The following is a 16,716-nucleotide window of genomic DNA, read 5'->3' on the forward strand; positions in this document are numbered from 1 at the left end:
GCTTTTATGCTGCAGTCCCATTTCCCAGATGGTAGCAGCTGGAACAGTTTGTGGTTGAGGTGATGTGGGTCCCCAGTGATCCTTCGAGCCCTTTTTACACACCTGTCTTTGTAAATGTCCTGAATAGTGGGAAGTTCACAGCTACAGATGTGCTGGGCTGTCCGCACCACTTTCTGCAGAGTCCTGCGATTGAGGGAAGTACAGCTCCCATACCAAGCAGTGATGCAGTCTGTTAGGATGCTCTCAATTGTGCTCCTATAGAAAGTTCTTAGGATTTGTGGGCCCATACCAAACTTCTTCAACCGTCTGAGGTGGCTGTGTCTTTTTCACCACACAGCCAGTATGTACAGACCACGTGAGATCCTTGGTGATGTTTATGCCGAGGAACATAAAGCTGTTCACCCTTTCAACCCCAGATCCGTTGATATCAATAGGGGTTAACCTGTCTCCATTCCTCCTGTAGTCCACAACCAGCTCCTTTGTGTTTGCGACATTGAGGGAGAAGTTGTTTTCTTGACACCACAGTGTCAGGGTGATGACTTCTTCTCTGTAGGCTACCTCGTTATTATTTGAGGTTAGGCCAATCAGTGTAGTATCATCAGCAAATTTAACTAGAAGATTGGAGCTGTGGGTGGCGACACAGAGTAAAGGAGGGGCTTAGGACACAGTCCTGAGGGACACCTGTGTTGAGGGTCAGAGGGGCAGAGGTGAGGGAGCCCACTCTTACCACCTGCCGGCGATCTGACAGGAAGTCCAGATGCAGTTACACCTTGCATTAAAATAGACACATCTGAAACCATCTGGCTGAGTGCTTCTTTGTTCTATCATCTGCCCATCCTTCCTCACAAACTCTCTACAAGCTGTCTCTACTTGTGTGCCAACCACCCCATCCTCTGCCTCTTCACTTCGGTTCCCACCATGGCCTCTCCATGGATTTCAGTGGACAGGAATGATTGCAAAGTTTCATAATACATGCAAGTTCATTTAGGATTTTTCAGCTTATTTAAACACTTTACATGTTTTAGCTTTATTGACTTCTTATAAAATGATTTTTTGTTAGCTTAAATAGTGTATCTAGATTTGAATGCTTTGAGTGTTTCCAAGTATCAGAAATAGTTAGGAGCTCTAACAGTTGGTCAATCCATAGGCATATCTTAGTCCACTGTCAGTTTTATGCGAACCTTCCCAATGTTGAAGATTGTGTCCAGAAGACCCTTTCATTTTGTAAGGTTGTCCCGTGATGGATACAGCCATTTAGTTCCTGCTAAGATAATCGTCTGAGGAAAATGGAATAATTTGTTGATGGACCTCGGTAAACACAAGCAAATTGTCCCTGAGGTTGTCAACATTGTATTGCAACAACAAAGGACAGTTGTGGAATGCACTGTTGATGGCCTTTGTCGCCTCAGCAAGTCCCCTTGTATAGCAGAAGCTCCCAAGTGCAGCCAAGGTTAAATGTAGCATTTGCTGTTGCAACCATCAATTTCCTATGAAATTATATTGAATAGGGGATAAAGGAGAATGAAAACAGTGTCAAATCTTACTGGTTACCCACTCTGAAAGCTACTTATTTTTGAAAACATTGATGTTCTGAAAGTGCATGCAGACATGTGCATTCAGAGGTAATTCGAAAGGTTCTGAAAAAGAATACATAAAAGCCAAGTGTATTTTCTCTAAACTGTAGTCGATCATCTAGATTGCTCAATGGGCAACTACTTTGCTGTCCCATGTGAGGAAGCTGGACATGGTTCCTCCGTCAATAATCAAGGTCCTTCTGCAGCACCAAAGGTTTCCTCATGTTCATGTACACGAGCCTTCCTGCAATAAGAACAAACACTGAGACCGAGGCCGTGGCAGTGATGTTAAGTCAAAGGCTCTTGTAGTCGTTTGTGCTCTTTATAACAAAATTTTAAATTGCAGTAAGTGCCAGCTTGTGGCCACCAGAATAAGAACAAATCAGGTTTGTTATCAATGATATATATCGTGAAATTTGTTTTGTGACAGCAGTATAATGCAAGACATAAAAATATTACTCTAGGTTACAGTAAAAAAAATAGACACATAGTGAGGTAGTGTTCATGAGTTGATGGATTGGTCAGAAATTTGACGGCAGAGGGGAAGAAGCTCTTCCTAAAACATTGAGTATGTGTCTTCAGGCTCCTGCACCTCATTCCTGATGGTGGTAATGAGAAGAGGGAAGGTCCTTGATGGTTAAGATTTCTTAATGATGGTTGCCACCTTCTTAAGGCATTGCCTCTTGAAGATGTCTTGATGGTGGGGAGGCTTCTGTCCATGATGGATCTGGCTGAGTCTGCAACCTTCTGCAGTCTCTTCTCATCTTACGCATTGGCACCTCCGCACCAGACAGTGATGCAACCAGTCAGAAACTCTCTGCAGTCCACGTTTAGAAATTTGCTAGTGTCTTTTATGTCATACCAAATCTCCTCAGATCCCTAATGAAGCAGAGCCACAGGGATATCTTAATTGTGATTGCATCAATATTTTGGGCCCAGGAAAGATCCTCTGAGGTGGCACGCAGGAACTTGAAGCTGCTCACCGCTTCCACTGCTGACTCCTTGATAAGGACTGGTGTGTGTTCTTCTGCCTTCTCCTCCTGTGCCAGTACTATATACCAGGGTTACACCTGAAAGGTTTCTGTTGTAGTGACAGCCTGATAGGATGTTAGTCCTTGGCTTTTCACTCAGACTCTGAAGATTGCACAGGGCCTGACATAGTCACTGGTCCATGTGTTCCTGGTCTTGATCCATGGGTCTCTCTGGTCCTTGATGAAAGGGTAATACTGGTGAAGCCTTCAAAAAAAAAGTGTTAGAGAGGATGTTGGAAGCAATGTTCTATATTTTTCTTAATAGCTTGCAGCTGTGACTGGTTAATAACTCTTTAATTTGATTTTCTTGGACAATCCCCGTGATTAGTAATCCTAGTGAATCTGACACCAGTTTTCTCTAAGTTTAGAATCAGTGGTATTTAACCCTTAACTTTGTGACTTCTTTTGGTATTTCCCTGTAAACATCCAGCATGCAATAAAATTTTGCCGGAGCCTTCAAACAGCCCTTATATTTATTTGAACTCATGCTCTGGCTCACACCCTTTTTCAGTCAATTGATGAAGAAGCCAAGTCTGGCACTCGACCAAACTCTACTAAGTATATACATTGTAGTGCATAACACAGCCAATATTGAGGAATCTGATTCTGTGCATTCATTCTATACGTTCATTGGAAAGTGGGACACTATAAATTGTCTTTAAGTCTTTCCAATGAAAATTTCACCCAATTACTCTAGGTGTGTTGCTTTACTAATCCCTGTGCAAAGGGCAGGTGATAATTCGATGTGCATTGGTGCTTCACTTCATTGCTTTGCTTTAAATCTCATTTTTCACATGCTGCAAAAATTTCTGAATGATATCCCTGTAGATTGACAACATTCATCTAGTCGTTACAATTCTTACCTGGCTCAATATCCCAAGTTCCAGATGCATTGCAATGAGCTGTGGACAGTATCCATGCTGAGACAGTGCTGCACTATCAGTCTGCATTTGGAATGTGGCATTACATTTTCTGCTGACTGAAACAAACAGAAAAGGCTCACTATTTGTAGAAGAACAGAGGAATTCCCCATATCCAGGCCAAAATTTACCCTCAACCAAAAATACCTCTACAGAGTATTTGGCTACTTATCTCATGGCTGTATTCACAACCACACTGTGAAATGCACCCAAAGAAATGGAAAAATACATGGAGGCTGTCACACGTAATGAAAGGGTTTCATTTTGAATTTATTTAAATCTTACATCCATCCCATAACGTGAGGGAGTAAAAATCTTTGTGTTATGACTCTGTTGCAATATACAGACAAGTGAATTTATAAGTCTAATGGCTTGTAGAAAGAAGCTTTCCGTAGCCTGCTGGTCCTGGCTTTAAGGCTGCGGTACTGTTTGCCAGGCGGAAGCAGCTGAGACAGTTTATGGTTGGGGTGACTGGTGTCCCTGATGATCTTCCAGGCCTTCCTTCTGCACCTGCTGCTGTAAATGTCCTCAATGGAGGTAAGTTCACGTCCACAGATGCACTGGGCTGTCCGTACCACTCTCTGCAGTGCCCAGCGATCAAGGTTGGTGCAGTTCCCACACCCGGTGGTGATACAGCCAGTCAGTATACTCTCAATGAATTGAATTGACGTTATTACTTACATCCTTCATATACGTGAGGAGTAAAAATCTTTACATTACGTCTCCATCTAAATGTGCAATGTGCAATTGATAGTAATTTATAATAAATAGTATGTACAACAGGACAGTCAATAGAACATAGAAATACAATTTTATCAGCATGAATTAATCATGCCCCTGTAGAAGGTCCTGAAGATTTGGGGGCCCATGTTGAACTCCTTCAGTCGCCTGAGGTGGAAGAGATGCTGTTGTGCTTTTTTTGCCACACAGCCAGTGTGTACAGTCCAGGTGAGATCTTTGGTGATGTGTATACCAAGGAACTTGAAACTGCTCACCATCTCAACTGCAGACACATAGGTGTTGATTGGGGCGAGCCTGTCTGGTTTCCTCCTGAAATCCACGATCAGCTCTTTTGTTTTTTGGACATTGAGGGAGATGTTGTTACCCTGGCATCACTGTGTCAGGGTGTCAAGCTCTCCTCTCTAGGCTGTCTTGTCACTGCCAGACATGAGGCTGATCAGTCATGTCATCGTGTCATCTGCGAATTTGATCAGCAGATTGGAGCTGTGTGTGGTAGCACAGTCACGGGTGTAAAGGGAGTAGAGGAGGAGACTCAGGACACAGCCCGGGTGGGGGGGGGGGCTCAGAGGGGCAGAGGTGAAGAAGCCCATCCTTACCATCTGTTGGTGATCTGACAGGAAGTCCAGGATCCAGCTGCACAAGGCGGGGTGCAGGCTGAGGTCTCTGAGCTTCCTGTCAAGCCTGGAGGGAATTATGGTGTTGAATGCTGTGGCTATGGGGTCATTCCTTTAAATTAATGTTGTTTGCAAATTCAAAAAATAAGACTGATTGTATATTTTCCTGTTTCTATTGGAAGTATACTTCTATAAAAGATCATTAATTAGTTTAGAAATTTGTGTTTGCCTTGTAAACATAAGTAAACATTTTCTTTCAATATGCTTCATTATTGCTCATATTTTTAACTTAAAAAATGTGGCCTCACTCTAATTGATTAACTTCTTTAGTTGGATGAAGATACTGTCCCTAGCACTCCTTTACAATTCCAAAAATCACTAAATGGGAAGTGTGAGCCTAACTCTTAGTGCTTCATCTGGTCTCAGTGCCTCTTGGTTAATGGGAAGAAAAGAAAAAGAGCCCGTGGTTCTGCTCTCGATTATCCTCCTTCATGTGAGTTTGGAAAGACTGTAAAGTTTTCAGTCAGTGGGCAAAATGGTGGAAGAATTTGCTTGCTACTCTTAACTATTTTTCCTTTCATTGATTTCAGTTGATCTGGGAGCACTATTTTAGCTCTTGTTTATTGCTTTTTAGCTTCCAACTAGCATCTGTGGCACAATGTTTATTTTGCCAGCACTGGCTATGTGTGTGTCGCGTGGCCAAGAGCTTAAGGTGTCGGTCTAGTGATCTGAAGGTCGTGAGTTCGAGCCTCAGCTGAGGCAGCGTGTTGTGTCCTTGAGCAAAGCATTTAACCACACATTGCTCTGCAATGACACCGATGCCAAGCATATCGGCCCTAGTGCCCTTCCCTTGGACAACATCGGTGGCATGGAGAGGGGAGACTTACAGCATGGGCAACTGCCGGTCTTACACACAACCTTGCCCAGGCCTGCACCCTGGAAATCTTCCAAGGCGCAAATCCATGGTCTCACGAGACTAATGGATGCGTAAGTTATGTGGTACATGAGTGAGTGATGTGGGACAAGTAGAAAACATTACTTAGTTGCTAATGTAGGTTTTTGTTTATTCATATAATGTAAAACAACTAAAAATGGCCAATCTTCTGATATACCTCCTCCTCATATACCTCTCCCTAACCCCCACCACCCCCCAACACCAACCTGACTAATTCTTCCTTGTATAAAGATGATGAGTAAGAACAGGAACCATACTAATTGCTTTTGCAGTCTATGGTTAAACAGTAAATGACACTGATGTGAGGTCCTCAGGGTATGGCAACTGCCTGGAACAGAGTGTTAACTGGGTGTTACATCTAGAGGAGGAAAGCGAGAAGGGAGGAGAGTTAAACATTAACTGTTGGTTAATTCCATGTGTAAGTAATTGGATGTAAATGAAGATCATGTGAAGGAGCAGAAGAAACAGAGACTTGGTGAGTTTAAACAAGCATTTGGCATAAGAGAAAAAAATAGTAATTTAAAAAAAAGTTTTGATCAAGGTAGGTAATGCAATAAATATAATTATTTAAAGTCATTTATTTATCTTTTAATGTGTTTATTTTAATACATGCAGCATAGCAGGGACCTCACTCCATATTCTCCTGTGCCATGTGGGAACTCCAGGATCTTTTGCATGTCCTGGACAAGCACAGATGTACATCAGCTGGAGATGCTTGAGCTCTGGGCTTTGGGCCTTGAGGCTGTCTGTGGATAGACCGTTCTTACAGATGCTTACCCGCAGGTGAAGAGAATGCTGGCAGAGAAGGAATGGTGATATCCGCACTGAAAACATAAGAGCAGACAAGTAGTTTAGGAGACTCCCATGGACAGCATTGCTGAGTCGCATTCTGATAATACTGTTGAGAAAGGGTTTTTCACTGGGAAGTGTAGCTAAGACCGTAGGCATTTGCTGTGGCTTAACTATACAGTGGGGTGTGGTACGAAGGTGGGGTTGGGGAGGGGAGATGGGGAGGAGGAGTAGGGCACGGTGGAAGGAGAAAGGTCAAAAGAATAATAGCTATAGGGGATATTGTGGTTATCCAAACAGAGAGATGTTTCTTTACACTTGTAAGGCAGCAGGATGTCATGTTTCCTCCTTGCAGCCAGGGTTGAGGATATCAGTAAGTGGTTATTCTGAGAGAGGTCGGTACAGAGCCAGAGACTGTAGTTGATATGGGTGCCGACAGAAAACAGAAGAAAGTCTTGCAGGCAAATATGAATAGAAGGAGTGTGAAGAGCATCAAATATGAATAGAAGGAGTGTGAAGAGCACAGTGATGCGGTGATTCCACGAGCCTGAGTTCAGTATTGATGTTTGCGGCTGCCTAGAGTTCGTTCATTACCTCGGGTGCTCTATTTTGCAGAAACCTGCTGTTTGCTAGGTTATTGACTGTTGTAAATTACCCTCAATGCTGGTGGCTGATAGGAGAATCAGGAGAATAATATACTGTGTATCATTGAGTACAAGAATGGTATAGAAAAAATGAATGTAGGTCTGAGGAGATGGTGCAGCTAGGGTAGGTTTCAGATTCTTAGGTACTGGGAATAGTTCAGATTTAAAAGGTACCTGTACAGATCACACACGTTATACCTCAACAGAACTGGGGTTAATTTCTTTGCAGGTAGGTTTTCTGGTTATGTTAGTAAGGATTTAGTTTGCCATAGAAATCTGAGTAAGGCTTCAGAAGGGTGAAGAGCAGTTCTGAAATTGGAAAGCAGCAAAAAAGTGGGAGAATTTGGAAGGCGAGGGACATAAAGCCAGGAAAACCAACCAACAGCATGCGCACTTGTGCTTTATGGTTCAGACCTGTATGTAGAGGCTGATTGGATGCAAGGTGAGAACAGGGGAACTCTGTTCTTGCTCTCTTTGGGAGAGGGGGTGACAGCAGAGGTGCAGGAAATAGATGAGGTTATAAAGGGAAAGCTGCAGTTCAGGAATAAGGGTGACATTTTGGAGACAGTAAATACCACAAAAATGAGGGATCTGGGAGAATGGAATGGGTTCCTTACAGCCAGTGGATTGAGAGGAAATATAGTCAAGATCACTGTAGGATTCTGTAGGCTTGTTATGGATGTTGGTGGGTTGCCTGACTCCTCCGATTGTGCCACTCCATTCCACAGATCATCTTTTGCAGCTTCTTTCAGCTTCATAAACACAAGAGATACTGCAGATGCTGGAAATCCAGGGCAATACACACAAAATACTTGTGGGTCTCAGCAGGTCAAGAGGTGATCTGCCTGACCTGCTGAGTTCCTCCAGTATTTTGTGTGCCTTCCTCCGTCTTTGATACGATTCCATCACTGGTCACAAATTCCCCTCCTCTCTCCTTTCCGAATCTTGTCCATCTGTTCTCTTTGCCACTCCCTGGTCCACTTGCCTGCCCCCACCAATCTCTTCCCATCTTGAAGCACTTCCTTCTGCAACCACAGGAGATGCTGTATCTGTCCTTTCACTTTACCCCATCTGGAGACTCAATCAGCCTTTCTATGCATTGATGTGAATCACTTGCACTTATAATCTTTTATCTTTTCTTCTTCCTGTTTGGTGTGCTGTATCTGGAGTTTGCAAAGCCGCCTCCTTTACTTTGCTGAAACCAAACCGAGGTTGTGTGATTACTTTGCCGAGCACAAGTGTTCAGTCTGTGGGGCTGACACTAAGCGTCCTGTTGCTCGCTGTTTAATTCTCCGTCCCACGGCCATCCTGACCTTTCTGCCCTGCACTGTTACATTAAGGCTCATCATCAGCTGAGGAACGACAGTTCATCACCTATCCAGACACGCTGTAGACCTTTGGAACAGGTATCAAATTCTCCAACTTTAGTTAATTTCTCTTCTCTCTCTGTATCAGAATTGCTCATTTCTGCTGCGTGTTGCCTGACAGTGTTAGCTCAGCTGTTTTTCTAGATTAGTGCAGCCTGACCTGCTGAGCATGTCCCACAGCCCTGTTATTAGCAACACATCACAATTTTCTCCTATTTTATCACACTCTAACTGCCTCTATTAACCACTTTGACTGGAGAGCTCTCCACAAGGAAACCCAGACCTCATCTTTTCACAGATATTCCTTTCGTCCTGTTCACTCTTGCTGCCACCATTTTTGTAATTTAAATCTACCTTTTTATTTTCTCTTTTTCACTGTTCCACTGAAAGACCTTGCTCTGAAACTTTAGCTCTGTTTCACGTGCACAGGCACTGCCAGATCTGCATGTGGTTAGAGCATTTCTGATTTTATGAGCTGAGATACAATCAGTTCAAAGATATAGAATGCACTAAAGTGCCTGATTTGCATTCAGAAATATACAGCAATCCCCGTCTGAGGTTGCAATTCTGCATTTAATTTTAAGCAAAGACGTTTGGCAGGTGGAAAGTGCAGCAATGTGAGAGCATGTTGATTGGCATGAAAGTAATGAGGCATGGGATCCAAGGAGACCTTGCCTTGTGGATTCAGAATTGGCTTGACCACAGAAGGCAAAGGGTGGTTGTGTATGGTTCGTATTCCGCATGGTGGACGGTGACCAGAGGTGTTCCGCTGGGATCTATACTGGGACCCCTCCTCTTTGTGATTTAAAAAAAAAATATAAATGACCTAGATGAGGAATTGGAAGGGTGGGTTAGTAAGTTTGCTGATGATATAAAACTGGGGGTGTTGTGTATAGTCTGAAGGGTTGTTGGAGGTTACAGCGGGACATCAATAAGATGTAGAACTGGGCTGAGAAGCGGCAGATGGAGTTCAACCCAGAGAAGTGTAAAGTGGTTCATTTCGACAGGTGAAATTTGAAGACAGAATACAATATTAATGGTAAGACTCATGGCAGAGTAGAGGATCAGCGAGATCTTGGGGTCCATGTTCATAGGACACCCAAAGCTGCTGCACAGGTGGACAATGTTGTTAAGAAGGCATATGGTGTATTGGCATTCATCAATCATGGGATTGAGTTCAAGAGCCGTGAGGGTATATTACAGCTATATAAGACCTTAGTTAGACACCACTTGGAGTACTGTGTTCAGTTCTGGTCACCTCATTATGGGAATGATGTGGATGCTATAGAGAGCATGTTCATTGTCATGGACGTGATTCAATAAGAGTTGGCATAGTAGTGAAGAAGGATAAAGATAAAATAAGACATAGTGAACATTTGGAGTAAGGCTAATTTACAATATTGAAAAGAAAGTTAGCAAAAACAGACTGGAACTAGTTATTGAAAATCTCAGTGTCAGAATGATGGAAGGTTCTCATCTGCAACAATAAGAAAAGGACATTACTACTGAGATTCCTGAACTGGTTGGGGTGAGAACCACTGCTTCAAGAAGTTCTGTTAAACCTATTTCCACCACAATAAAATAGGACTATAAATATGGAGCCTCCTGGATTCATCAGGGTAAGATTTAAAAAAAAGGGAAATTATGTCGGATACCAAGAGCTTAATACTGCTGAAAACTTCAAAGACTTGAGAGAATCTAAGAATGAATTCAAATGGACATTTGGAAAGCAGAGCGGGAACACTGGAAGGTAAAATCAAAGCCTAAGGATGTTTTATAATGAGCATGAGGATACTAAGGAAGAGTTGTGCTTGTTAAGGACTGATAAAGTTGCTTTTGTGTGCCAGCAGAGAATTCTGAATGTTTGCCTTTGTAAAAATGGGACAAATATTGATGTTGTATTGTCAGAGGTATTGAACACAATAAATCATAAAGTGGAGGGTATTAACAGATTCAGATACAGTGGATTCTGGTTAATTGGGCCATTGGTTAATCAGGACAGCTGCTTATTTGGGACAACTCTTAAAGAATAAAAACTAACAGAGAAAATAACCAGGATTCTCTCCTTTTATTTGAGACACTATGCTGCTTAAATGGTACAGGAGTCTGTTGCCTGAACAATTTCTAACCAGAGTCAGTAGCGTGCACTTGTGTGGCCGCTAGAGCGAAGGGTTTTTAAATAGTGTTAGATGTGTGTGTTGTGTTCAAAAGGCAGTGATTTTTATCACTGATAGTTGGTGAGAAATATGCAGAAAGACAATTCTGAGTTGTTTTACTCACTGAGGTTTCAAGCATTCAGACTTGGAGATACCACAGGTGAAAATAAAATGATCAACAGGGTAGGAACTACGAAGAATTTGAAGGTATGGACAATTATCTTGAATGTTATAATGAAAATGAAGGATTTTGGAGGATGCAATCTTCGAAGGGATTGTATGGAGACACTCTGCACTAGGCGTCTGCACTGATTTTGTTCGTTCATAGTCAATCAAAAGAACACGGCAGTGTACATTGGACGAATTCCTTCATCGATAACTATTAGGAACTAATGCTAGTTTTATAGTACTGTAGTAGTATTGGTAGTGTTCTAATTTGTTCTGTATATCATTTGAAAACACAATTTGCTACACAGTTAAATGGTAGTTTACTCTTTTTATACATTTTTAACTATTTCCATGCAACTTTGGCTAATTGGGCCGAAATGTGCTGGTCTCAATGTCTCCCAACTAACTAGAATTCACTGTATTTGAATGTGAATATTGCAGGCAGTTAAAAATAAGTTCTTGATGCTTTGACCTCCCAGTATTCAGTACTCCCTGGCTGTAGGATTGGAACATTGCCTGTGTTGTACCATTGTTTAAAGGAGGGAATAATATATTATAACAGGTTTGTCATTTTAACCTTTGCAGTAGGATAATTACTTGTAACAGTTCTTAAGATTAGTAAAAAAAAACTTCCTGTAGAAAAGTACAGATTAATCAATGATAGTCTACGCAGATTTATTCAGAACAAGTCACATCTGATTAACAGTTTTGTGAGCTGCCTGCAAAGCGCTGGCTTTTATTTATTTATTTATTTGTTTGTTTGTTTCTTTGTGTTTTTATTAATTTGCACAGTTTGCTGCCTTTTGCACGTTGATTATTTGCCGTGCTTATGCGTAGTTTTTCATTGATTCTGTTGTATTTCTTTGTTCTATTGTGAATGCCTGCAAGAAAATGAATCTCTGGGTAGTGTATGGTGACATATATGTACTTTGATAATAAATTTACTTCGAAGTTTGAGCTTTTGAACAGTTCGATTTTTGAAGCAGTAACCGATTTAATGAGGCTGTTGTATGTGGTGCAGTTTACTTTGAGAAGGCTGACTGGTCAACGTTCAAAGTACGTTTATTATCAAAGTATGTATACCATATGCAATCTTGAGATTCATCTCCTTGTAGGCAGTCACAAAACCTAGAAAGATAACAGAACCCATTAAAAAAAGACCATCAAGCACCCAACGTGAGGGGGAAAAAAAAATCATACATGCAATAAAAGTAAGCAAATAACATTCGGAACTGAAGTTCACAGCCACGAAGCCATTCGTCACTGCAGACGATCCAGAAGTCTGTTAGTCGCAGGCCACAACCTTAGTTCGGCACAGAAACAAGTCTACCTTGCGGAACAGTGAGCTGGGTATTGGCCTGTCCCTCACCTTCAGCCCCGACACCCTGAACTTTGCAATCTGGCTTGGCCAGCAAACTATGGGTTGTTCCTCACTCTCGGAGCCCAGGCTCCGATGCATCAACACTGCCTTGCCTCGACTCAGTTCTGCCACATCGAATAGCCTCCAAGTCCGCTCTGGCAATGGCCAAGTATTGGCTTGTTACCCGCTCTGGGGCCTGGGCCCCACTGCTTCGATTCGGCCCATACACACTACACCACAACCGTCCTGCATCTTCGAGATTTCAGTTCTCACCATAAAAATGCCATGAGTTCAGAAACTCAACTCTGAAAGGGAAGTTACAGGCTGTTGATTGCAGTGATTGTCTCTGAGGAAAACGTTTGATTAATACAGTAGTTTATAGTTTTGTCTGCTACCAGCAAGTTGCCGCTGTGCTTCACAGTGCCATCTTAAACCAGAAAAAGCAAAGGTGAGTGGAATCCAAGTAGACTGGCAAATTGGATCCAAAATCAGCTCAATGGCAGAAAGTAGAGGTTACATTTGACGGTATTTTTGTGACTGGACGACTGATACCCATGGACTTTATAGTATATATTAATGATGTAGGCTTAAATGTAGTGTGCAAGATAAAAAAGTTTGCAGGTGGTACAAACATTTACTGTGGTTGACAAGGAAGAGGAAGGCATTTGAGTTTAGGAACACAGATGATTTGATGAATTAGCATGAATAGAACAGTGCAGAGCAGGTACTGCAGGTGCCTCACATCTCCAGTGATCCAGGTTCAATACCAACCTCTGATACTGTGTGCGTACAGTTTGTATGTTCTCTTTGAAACTGTGTGGGATTTCCCACAAGTATTCTTCACATTGGTTTCTTCCCACATCCCAAAGACACATTGTTTAGCAGGTTAACTGGGTACTGTAATTTGCCCCCAGTGTACTGTAGGTGGTTTAAGATGGGGATGTTAATGAGTATGTGAGAAAGAATGGGTTTGATGAGGTTGCTCTAAGAGAGAAGAATTAATGAGTTGAGTGGCCCCTTATTAAAAATATGAATACGGTAATTTGGGCAAAACAGTTGAGAATTGAATTTGATCAGAAAGTTGTGAGGGAATGGATTTGGCAAGGTGCATGAAGGCAAAGGAATAAGTGGATTCCTGCTAATTGGATCATCAGTTAATTGGGTCAACCACTTATTTGGGGAAACTCAAAAAGAACAAAAACAAATCGAGAAAATAGCCAGAGTTTCCTTTGTCAAGTCAAGTCAAGTCACTTTTTATTGTCATTTCAACCATAACTGCTGGTACAGTACACAGTAAAAATGAGACAACGTTTTCCAGGACCATGGTGCTATATGAAACAATACAAAAACTACACTTGACTACAGACCTATCCAGGACTGCATAAAGTGCACAAAACAGTGCAGGCACTACAATAAATAATAATAAATAATAAACAAGACAATAGGCACAGTAGAGGGCAGTAGGTTGGTGTCAAGCCAGGCTCTGGGTATTGAGGAGTCTGATGGCTTGGGGGAAGAAACTGTTACATAGTCTGGTTGTGACAGCCCAAATGCTTCAGTGCCTTTTTCCAGATGGCAGGAGGGAGAAGAGTTTGTATGAGGGGTGCGTGGGGTCCTTCATAATGCTGTTTGCTTTGCGGATGCAGTGTGTGGTGTAAATGTCTGTGATGGCGGGAAGAGAGACCCCGATGATCTTCTCAGCTGACCTCACTATCTGCTGCAGGGTCTTGCGATCCGAGATGGTGCAATTTCCGAACCAGGCCGTAATGCAGCTGTTCAGGATGCCCTCAATACAACTTTTTACAAATGTTACAACTTTTTTTTTTACAACTAATACAAATGTACAAATGTTTACTTGGGACACTCTGCCACTTAATTGGAATAGGGGATGTTGTCGAACGATTTCTCACTAGCGTCAGTCGCATGCACTACATCTTGCTTGGAACAAACAATTTTTAAATTGCATCATTTGCGTATGTTTAAGAGCAAGAGGCAGGGATTTTTGTGACCAATATCTATTGTAGTTGGCAAGAAATAAGTGATAAGAAAATTCAGAACTATTTTGCTCATAGTGATTTCAAGCAAAGTTTAAAGTTCAAAGTAAATTTATTATCAAAGTACATGTACGTCACCATATACAACATTGCGATTCATTTTCTGTGAGCATTCACAGTAAATCAGGAAACATGATAGAAGCAATTTAAAAGGAAAACAATACGGACAAACAATCAATGGGCAAAAGACAACAAACTGTGCAAATACAAAAAGTAAAGGAGTAATAATAATAAATAAATAAGCAATAAATATTGAGAACATGAAATGAAGGGTCCTTTATAGGTTGTGGGAAGAGTCAGTGATGAGGCGAGTAAAGTTTAGTGAAGTTATCCCCTCTGGTGATTGAGGGGTAATAACTGTTCCTGAATTTGGTGGAAGCTCCTATGCCATCTCCCTGATGACAGCAGCAAGAAGCGAGCGTGATCTGGATGGTGGGGGTCCTTGATAAAGGATGCTGCTGCCCTGCGACAGCACTCCATGTAGATGTGGTCAGTGTTGTGGAGGGCTTTACACATGATGGATTGGCTTTTTCCATTCAAGGACTTTGGTATCTCCATACCAGGCTGTGATGCAATATACTGTCCACTGCACATCTGTAGAAGATTTGTGGAAGTTTTGGATGATATGCCAAATCTTCACAAACTTCTTAGATAGTAGAGACCCTGTTATGCTTTCTTCGTAATTGCACTTGTGTACTGGACCCAGGACGGACCCTCTGAAATGATAACTGAGGAATTAAAAGTTGTTGACTCTCTCCATCTCTGTTCCCCGAATGAAGACTGGCTCATGAACTTCTGGTTTCCTCTTCCTGAAGTTTATAATCAGGTCCTTGATCTTGCTGACATTGAATGTGAGGATTTTATAGTGGCATCAGTCAGCCAGACTTTCAATCTCCCTCCAATATGATGATTTGTCACCACCTTTGATTTGGCCAACGACAATGGTGTTGTCAGCAAACTTAAATATGCCATTGGAGCTGTGCTTAGCCTCACGGTCATAAGTATAAAGCCAGTAGAGCAGAGGGCTAAGCACACTGCCTTGTGGTGCACCTGTGTTGATGGAGATTGTGGAGGAGATGTTGCCAATACGAACTGACTGCTGTCTGCAAATGAGGAAACCAAGATTTCAGTTGCATAAGGAGGTATTGAGGCCAAGATCTTGAAGCTTCATGATTAGTTTTGAGGGGTGATAGTATTGAATGCCAAGCTGTAGTCAATGATGAGTATCCTGATATATGCATCTTCATTGACCAGATGTTCCAGGATTGGGTGAAGAGTAATGAAATAGCATCTGCTGTTGACCTGTTGTGATGGTACATGAATTGGAGTGGATCCAAGTCACTTCTCAGGCAGGGGTTGATACGTTTCATCACCAATCTGTCAAAGCAGTTCATTACTATGGATGTAAGTGCTTCTGGATGGTAGTTACTGAGGCAACTTACCAAGTTTCAAGCATTGTAATGACCACGCTATCAGGCTCAAAGTATTCAGCCTCGGAGATGACAGAAAGGGCAAGGAGTGAAAGTAAAATGATTTTTCTGCTTCACAAAGTTAGGAATTATGTAGAATTTGAAGGATTCAACAATCATCTTGAATGTTACAATTAAAATGAAGATTTGGAGGATGTGATCATTGAAAACATCGTATGAAGGCAGTCCATTATCCATTAGGTGACTGCACTGATCTTTTCATTTACATCAATCAAATGAACACCAGCTCATTAGTAGAATTACATGATTAGTCCTTCATGTGGCAGCAATTCAATGTACGTTTGTATAAAAACATGCAGACATGGTCAGGGTTCAGTTGTTGTTCAGATCTAGCATCAGAATCAGGAAGAAATTACTGTGACTGTAGAATAACTACAGTGTAATTATCCCTACAGCCAAATAGCATGTAAATATGTCTTTTGTAAGATATTTGGCCGTTTCTTACGCTCTACTGGTCATATTACAACATTATTATTTTATGTACCTTATTTATGCCTTCCGCTTGTCCACAACTCAGTGTACAGTGCTGGAGTAAATTCAATAATGGACCAGTGAAGAACGAATTTGATCAGTGTGACCTATTAAAGTCAGCGTTATAAAATTATAATCATTCACGAGTGTGGACATTGTTGGCAATGCAGGCATTTGTTGTCCATCTCTAACTGCTCTTGTCTTGAGGACTTGGTCAAGAGTCAACCACATTGTTGGATATGGAGATACATATAGCCCAGACAAGATAAGGATGCAGATTTCCTTTCCTGAAGGACATTAATGAACCAAATGGTTTTTATGACAATCCCTAAAATTTATGGTTACAGATGCAGTACAGGGCTGTGTATAAATGTTCCACTTG

At 41.8% G+C, this 16,716-nt stretch overlaps 1 protein-coding gene across 2 annotated transcripts in view; it reads left to right on the top strand.

Annotated features, from left to right (window-relative positions):
* The window catches only part of LOC134342325 (parathyroid hormone/parathyroid hormone-related peptide receptor-like), a 91,890-nt gene that overhangs the window by 23,451 nt on the left and 51,723 nt on the right, over window positions 1-16,716 (top strand). Inside the window, exon 1 of one of the 2 annotated variants that reach the window (XM_063040328.1) lies at window positions 6,343-6,376. The exons of the other annotated variant lie outside the window; for it this stretch is intronic. The gene's annotated coding sequence lies outside the window, so the exon portion shown is untranslated. Of the gene's footprint in view, window positions 1-6,342; window positions 6,377-16,716 lie in introns of those variants that run through there. 2 annotated transcript variants of the gene reach the window in all.

Source organism: Mobula hypostoma, chromosome 1 (genome assembly GCF_963921235.1).
Source record: "Mobula hypostoma chromosome 1, sMobHyp1.1, whole genome shotgun sequence".
NCBI lineage: Eukaryota > Metazoa > Chordata > Chondrichthyes > Myliobatiformes > Myliobatidae > Mobula > Mobula hypostoma.